Source organism: Molossus molossus, unplaced genomic scaffold (genome assembly GCF_014108415.1).
Source record: "Molossus molossus isolate mMolMol1 unplaced genomic scaffold, mMolMol1.p scaffold_m16_p_7, whole genome shotgun sequence".
NCBI classification, from domain to species: domain Eukaryota; kingdom Metazoa; phylum Chordata; class Mammalia; order Chiroptera; family Molossidae; genus Molossus; species Molossus molossus.
This window is the reverse complement of record NW_023425401.1, coordinates 35,341,945-35,349,812: the sequence shown is the minus strand read 5'-3', so window position 1 is coordinate 35,349,812 and position 7,868 is coordinate 35,341,945. Positions and strand designations below refer to the sequence as shown.

The 7,868-nt window shown below is 40.1% G+C and overlaps 1 pseudogene; it reads left to right on the top strand.

The window, feature by feature from the left end:
- The first annotated feature begins 6,978 nt into the window (after positions 1-6,978).
- Positions 6,979-7,321, top strand: LOC118620120 (annotated as a pseudogene).
- The last annotated feature ends 547 nt before the right edge of the window (positions 7,322-7,868 follow it).

The window sequence follows — 7,868 nt, the reverse complement described above, 5'->3', positions numbered from 1 at the left end:
CCGATGCTCTAACCGCTGAGCCAAACCGGCCAGGGCTTCCTTGACCTTTTGTATCCAATATGATTTCTAGTACTCTATCTGGACACAAACGTTGAACTCATCATGCACACTCCTGAAATCTGCTCCCAGACCTGTGTTCTTCATCCTGCCACTCAAGCCAGAAACCTCAACTTCAACCTTGAGTCTTTCTTTCCCATCCACCATATCTGACAAGTCACCAAAGTCTGCCAATTTGACATGTTACCTTAATATTTTTTGAGCATATCTGCTCTAGGTCACCTTTGGTGTCATTACTCCAGTTCAAGCCTGGTTTACTGTAATCTCCTCCAAAATGGCTACCATTCTCTCTAAATTACAAACTGGACAAGGTCACTCTCCTGCTTAAAACTCTTCAGTGCCTTCCCATGGCATGCAAGCTTCTGAGGTGTCCTACAAGGCCTTACGAGATCTGTCTTGGGTCCCTTCTCTTGACTCATTTCACACCTCTCCCTGTTTCACAGTTCATAATTCAACAAAACCATACCACTATGGTACTCACACCCCTTCCACACACACTCACACAACACACACACTTCCCTGCTCCCTGCCTTTGTCCAGGTTCCCCCTCCTCCTGGAACCTTGACCACCTCGCTCACACCTTCTCTCCTTGCCTGCCTAACTCTGAGTGGTTCTCTAAGTCTCAGCTCATGTAAGTTTTTTTTTTGTTCCAAATCAGATTGGGTTGTGTGAACCTCCTCTGTGGTCCAATTATGCCCTGTGCATGTATCTAACGTTGTGTTATTCCTGATGCCCGATATTCCTTGCACTCATTTCTACCCCATCACCTAGTGCTGTCAGTTCTGCCTCTAAAACACATCCCTGATCCAGCCAAGGCTTTCTCACAACTCATAACTAATTTGAGTGTCATCTCCCACCTGAACCCTGTGGTAACCTCCCCACTGATATTCCCAATTCCATTGGCCCCTCCTCTGCTGAGTGGCAGCCAGAAGAATCTTTTCTTTTTATCCTCACCCGAGGACATTTCTCCATTTTTTGTTCACATAGAGTGGAAGGGAGAGAGAGGAAGAGAGAGAGAAATATCGACGTGAAAGGGACACATCGAGTGGCTGCCACCTGCACGACCAACCAGGGCCGGGGACAAACTGCAACTGAGGTACGCGCCCTTAGCAGGAACAAACCCCGGTCTCTCTGGACCACAGGCTGACACTCCAACCGCTGAGCCAAACTGGCCAGAGCAAAAAGGTTCTTATTAAAGTCATATTTATAGATCATGTAAGTCTTCTGTAGAGACTTCTTCATTAACTTTCCTACCTGATAGTAATGTGACCTCCCTGAATGCTCTAGCCCTGCCCACCTCTCCAGCCTCAGCTCCCATTATTCTCACTTCACTCACCAAGCCCAGCCCTAGGATGCTCAAACCAGACAAGCTCATTTCTGCCCAGGGCCTACGAGACAAGCTGCTCCCTTTGCCAAGATCATTTGTCCCCTGAATCTTTGCGTGTCGAATCCCAACTCATCTGTCACGCCTCAGCCAAAATGTCATTTTCTCAGAAAGGCTTCTCACGTCCCCAGTCTCATTTGGATGCTTCTAGTCTCACTCATAGTACCAGCTGTGTCCATCATATAAGTGATCACAGTTCTTAACTGTAAGTTTATTTGTTTAATGTTTCTCTTATCACTCTCCAAGCCCTATGAGGAGCAGCTTCAGGCATGGGTTTGATATACCTAGCACCTAGCACAGGCAATACAGAATGAATGATGAATGAATGAATTGCAATTACCATATTATTTTTAAATATCTCTATTAGTGCCTGTTTTCTCCCACTAGTTAGTGTTCCTTATGCACAGCATTAAATGTCACATAGAGATAATGTAATAAATTTTACTGAATAAATGCCCAACAAATGTGTTGATTAATTGATTAAGAACTGGTTTATGATGAATTATATTTACTCAAAAAATTTTAAGTTTTAAAAATATATTCTTTATCATTTTAGGTAACTTCATTCCATATTACTGAAATTAGCCTTAAATAATAGTTCTATGCATTCTAAATGAGATGAAAGGCACCTAAATGAAATGCATCTCATTCTAAATGAGATGTATAGTTTTATGCATTCTAAAAGAGAGATGCATGCATACATATTTCTGGGAATGTCATCTCAATATATTTTAGAAAATTCAAGTTTCTAACTATGTCATATAAAGGATTTGCTGAAACATCTAGTCATCTGCTTCTAAAAGGGATTTATTAATAATATTTTAGGAGACTAGCCACCTCTTGTGTTCTAAAAAGTCTTCTGCTAAAAAGTCTATTGTATTAAAGAAATGGTCCTCCAAGTGTCTTTTCTGAAATTCCACTAGTACCACTAGTGTCCTAAGTTTACAAATTGTTCGTTATACATTTTTCAACTTTATTACTTTATTTAAAAATGGTTTATAAGCACCAAAATGGCATAATTAAATCCAGATACTATTCCACGGTCTGATCTGGGATTAAAATTTTAAGATTGGGTTGGGGGGATTCTCCCTAGAGAATTTTACTTTGAAAAGGAGAGGAAGAAATAATACATATTGTATCAACAAAAGACTCTTAAAGCAGTACACACAATTAAAGCCTAACTATACAAACAAAATAAAAAATCACTATGATGAAATGAAGTGCCTCATCGAGTTAAGACTTCGAGCAGCTGGAGAGCGAGTCCCCCTGGATACACTCGTCTGGACCTGCATTTACATCCGCTTTCCCGAGAAGCATCCAACTCGTCCCTCTTCCTTCCACCCTCACATCTAGATTATAAGCTCCACAATTATTCTCCTTGGCCTCCATTTGAGGAAATGTCTAATTTGCCTTAACTCTTGAGCATTTCGTTGCCTTTGAAAAATCCAATTCCACTCAAAAACTCCTTGTTTAATTGGTGGTGCGCACATCTTTAAAAAAAAAAATGTTTTCAATAGAAATTGTTAGTTTCAAAAGCTCAAGAGAAAAAAATGTTATGCTTTTTTTTCTCTTCCTTTAGATCTCTCTTTTCAACGGAAGATAGCAACATTTTGAAATATGATAATATTTAAGGTTTCAGAATAACTACCTCCAGAGAGGGAGAGCTTCCATTTCTAACTCTCCTTAAATCATTGCCTTGATAAAAGAAACTGATCTTGGCTAAGAAGGGTGATTGTAATGGGTAATATGGACAGATACTGCATTACAAAATTTCTAAAACACTAAAGTTGTGATACTCAATATTATCAACTACTGGTTTTGTTTTGTTTTCATATGTAAAAAATTCAGTCTATTTACTAATAGGATTTACCATGCACCCATATGTCTAAAATAATTTTCTACTGAAGTGACCAGGGGATTGGATTTATTATAAAAAATTGTATATATTTTTTTTGCCCTGACCGCTTTGGCTCAGCAGTTAGTGCATCAGCTCGCAAAACGAAGAGTCACAGGTTCGATTCCGGTCAAGGGTACATAACTCAGTTGCGGTTCAGTGCCCAGCCCTGGTGGGGGTCATGTGGGAGGCAACCAATCAATGTGTCTCTCTCACATCAATGTTTCTCTCTCTCTCTTCCTCCCTCTCTCCCTCCCGCTCTATCTGAAGATAAATGCAAAAGTGTCCTCGAGTGAGGATAAAAAAAAAAGTGTCTCTTTGGTTCAGAATGCAAGTATATCTACAACTACATAAGCACAGATGATGAAATCTGTTTTATTATATTAAAGGGTTTATGCCTTTATTATATAGATTAGTAAGAAAAACACTAGGGCTTGCAAGAGATAAATGGATAAAGGACATGAAACAAAGAGTTCACAACTAAGTCAGAATGAACCCAAAATTATTAAGTGCAAAAATGCTCTAGTGTTAGTTATAAAATGAAAATATGGGAAATGATCTAAATAAAAAATTAAAATATGGCCCTGGCCGGTTTGGCTCAGCGGTTAGAGTGTCGGCCTGCAGTCCAGAGAGACCCGGGTTCGGTTTCCGCTAAGGGCATGTACCTCGGTTGCAGTTTGTCCCCGGCCCTGGTTGGGTCGTACGGGTGGCAGCCACTCGATGTGTCCCTTTCACGTCGATGTTTCTCTCTCTCTCTCTCTCCCTCCCCAGTCTATCTGAATGAAAAATGTCCTCGGGTGAGGATAAAAAAAAAAAAAAAAATTAAAATATGAGAAATGGCTTACATAGAATGGAATATTATATAGTCATTTAAAACCATGTTTAGGAGACATTATTAATAATGTGGAAAAGAATTCTGTTATGTGAAAAACAGTATATATTAATATGTAATTATATACCATGTGATCACAACTTTCTAGAAAACCTGAAAACAATGTATTATTATTCTGCCTTAAAGAAAGGAAATTCTGACACATGTTACAAAATGGATGAACCTTAAAGACATTATGCTAAATAAAATAAGCCAGTCACAAAATACTGTATGATTCTCCTTATATGAGGTATGTAGATTAGTCAAATTCATAGATACAGAATGTAGAATGGTGGTTTCCAGGGGCTGAGGAAAGGCAGGGAATGGGAAGTTAGTGTTTAACAGGTACAGAGTTTCAATTTGGGAAGATAAAAAGTTCTGGAGATGTGAGAAAGAAAGAGCTCTTATCCTTTGAGACAACATGGAGGAACTTGGAGAGTATTATGCTAAGTGAAATAAGCCAGTCAGAGAAAGACAAGTATCATATGATCTCACTTATTTGTGGAATATAATGAACAAAATAAGCTGATGAACAAAATGGACCCAGAGGGTTCAGACTGACAACCTTCAGAGGAAGGGGCAAAGGGAAGGGGGGAGGAAAGAGACAAACCAAAGACTTATGCATAATATAAGCATAACCAATGGACATAGACAACAGTGCTGATGGGGAGGGGGAGGGGAGGAGGGTGTCAATGTGGGGAAAAGGAGAAACATCTGTAACAAAAATAAATTAATTTTTTTTTTAATGTTCTGGAGATGGATGGTGGTGAGGGCTGCAGAATAATATGAATGTACTTAATGCCCCAGAACTGTACTCTTAAAAATGTTTTAAAAGGTAAATTGATGTTATATTTTACCACACAAAAAAAAAAGAGGTAATACTGAATTTCTATATTCCCTTTGCCTAGCTTTTGTTACTGTTTACATGATACATAGCCATAGTACAATTATCACAACTAAGAAAAGAACATTGGCACAATACTACTCATCAAACCGCAGACTTTATTCAGATCATGCCAGTAGTTCCACTAATGTCCTCTTTTTCTGTTCCAGATTTAGAACATACTACCTTTTTGTAACAAAAACAAAACAAAACAGCCCGGCCAGTGTGGCTCAGTAGTTGAGCGTTGACCCATGCACCAAGAGGTCACCAGTTAGATTCCTGGTCAGGGCACATGCCCAGGTTGTGGGCCAAATTCCCAGTGGGGGGCATGCAGGAGGTAGCCAATCAATGTTCTCTCTCATTGATGTTTCTATCTCTCCCTCTCTGTTCCTCTCTCTCTCAAATCAATAAAGAAAAAAAAATTTGTTTTTAAACAAAACAAAAAGACCATGGAAATCCTTTATAAAAGAATTTGATATTTGACTTCTTGAAAACTAAAATCCCTATTTTAAATATCTTCAAATTTACCAAAACAAGTTTCAGGAACTTATATGTTGTATAAAGCAAGTATGTCTTATTTTATACAATAAAATTGTGGTTGATAATTGAATAAAGGCAGCTGGTACAATTTCCATATCAGTTACAATTAGTAGGATTAAAATCAAAATTAAAATTTGATTAAATAATACAGTTGTTTATTTTTCTGTCATATAGAAGTCCACAGGTGGGTGGGCCAGAGATGATATGGAAGCTCCATGGTGACAGGATGTCCAGCCCCTTCTACCTTGTTGTTTATATATGTATCACTTCCATCCCCAAGATCAAGACCCATGATTGCTGCCGGAGTTCCAACCATTACATCCACATTCCAGGCAGCAAAAGGGAGAAAGAGCCCTGGCCGGTTTGGCTCAGCGGTTAGAGCGTCAGCCTGCGGTCCAGAGAAACCCGGGTTTGGTTCCCGCTAAAGGCATGTACCTCGGTTGCAGTTTGTCCCGTCCCTGGCCCTGGTTGGGTCGTGTGGGTGGCAGCCACTCGATGTGTTCCTTACACATCAATGTTTCTCTCTCTCTCTCCCTTCCACTCTATCTGAACAAAATATCAAAAAATGTCCTCGCCCTGGCCAGTTTGGCTCAGCGGGTTAGAGCGTCAGCCTGTGGTCCAGAGAAACCCGGGTTCGGTTCCCGCTAAGGGCACGTACTTCAGTTGCAGTTTGTCCTCGGCCCTGGTTGGTCATGCGGGTGGCGGCCACTCGATGTGTCCCTTCATGTCGATGTTTCTCACTCTCTCTCCCTTCCTCTCTCTCCCTCCCACTCTATCTGTACAAAAAATGGAAAAAATATCCTCGAGTGAGGATAAAAAAAAAGGGGGGGAGAAAGAAGGGCAGAAAGGTGTTCCCCCTGCCATTAAGGACAATATCCAAAAGTTACACTTCCACTTACATTCCATTGGCTAGAGTTGAGTCATGTGGTCACATCTAACCATAAGAGAGGCTGGGGGTTGTAATATGTATTCTGAAGGGGTATGAACCCTGCAAAAATATTAGGAGTTAAATTACTAAGGACAGTAGATGTGGAGAAGGATTTTAGAGAACAAGTTGTACTCTGCAATATGAAGCATCCTTCATTCTGCACTTAAGCATAGAGTTCAGAGAAAACAGGAGCAAAATTTTTTCTCTGCCTTGGTCATTGGCAAACATGTGCTTTCATTACAGAAGAGAAGTTAAGGCAAAATATGCTACTGCCCCTAATCTGGTGGGTATGGGTGTCTTTAGAGATCACATGCCCTGCTGAATTGGAGTCAGTGAGTCTCTACCTTTAAGCAGCAAACCAGTCAATTCAAAAATTAATATTTATGGCCTCTTCCAGGGACGGGGACTTCAGGCACTCACAATGGTGCAGTGTTTGACATACCGTCAGAGGCTGTCCTACAATACAGCCTCTAACAAAACTAGGCTATCCCGAACCCCTGGTAAGAGAATTGTTTACCTTTATACCAAGAAGATTGGGAAAGCACCAGAGTCTGCATGTGGCGTGTGCCCAGGCCGACTTTGTGGAGTTCGTGCCGTGAGACCTAAAGTTGTCTAAAACGAAAAAACATGTCAGCAGGGCCTATGGTGGATCCATGTGCGCCAAATGCATCCGTGACAGGATCAAGCGTGCTTTCCTTATCCAGGAGCGGAAAATCGTTGTGAAAGTATTGAAGGCACAAGCCCAGAGTCAGAAAGCTGAATAAAAAAATTAAGCTTTTTTGATTAATAAAAGCAATTAAAAGGCTCAAAAAATAACAATAATATTTATGAAGCATCTACAATGTTATTGAGCCATACCCAGAGCTAAGCTAGGTACTCTTAAGGGTAAAAAAAAAAAAAAAGGTAATTAAAATTTGTTTTTAAAAGTAAAACACATTGCCCTGGCCAGTTTGGCTCAGCAGTAAGAGCATCAGCCTGTGGACCAGAGACCCAGGTTCGGTGCCCACTAAGGGCATGTACCTTGGTTGCAGTTTGTCCCCGGCCCTAGTTGGGGTTGTGTGTGTGGCAGCCAGTCGATGTGTCTCTCTTGCATCGATGTTTCTCTCTCTCTCTTTCTCCCTCTCTCCCTCCCGCTCTATCTGAAGATAAATGCAAAAAAAAGGTCCTTGGGTGAGGATAAAAAATAAAATAAAATAAAATAAAATAAAATAAAATAAAATAAAATAAAATAAAATAAAATAAAAGTGAAATACATTTCCCACACTCTTGATTTACAGCTCTATTAAAGAAGATTTTTCAGGTGAGCAATGA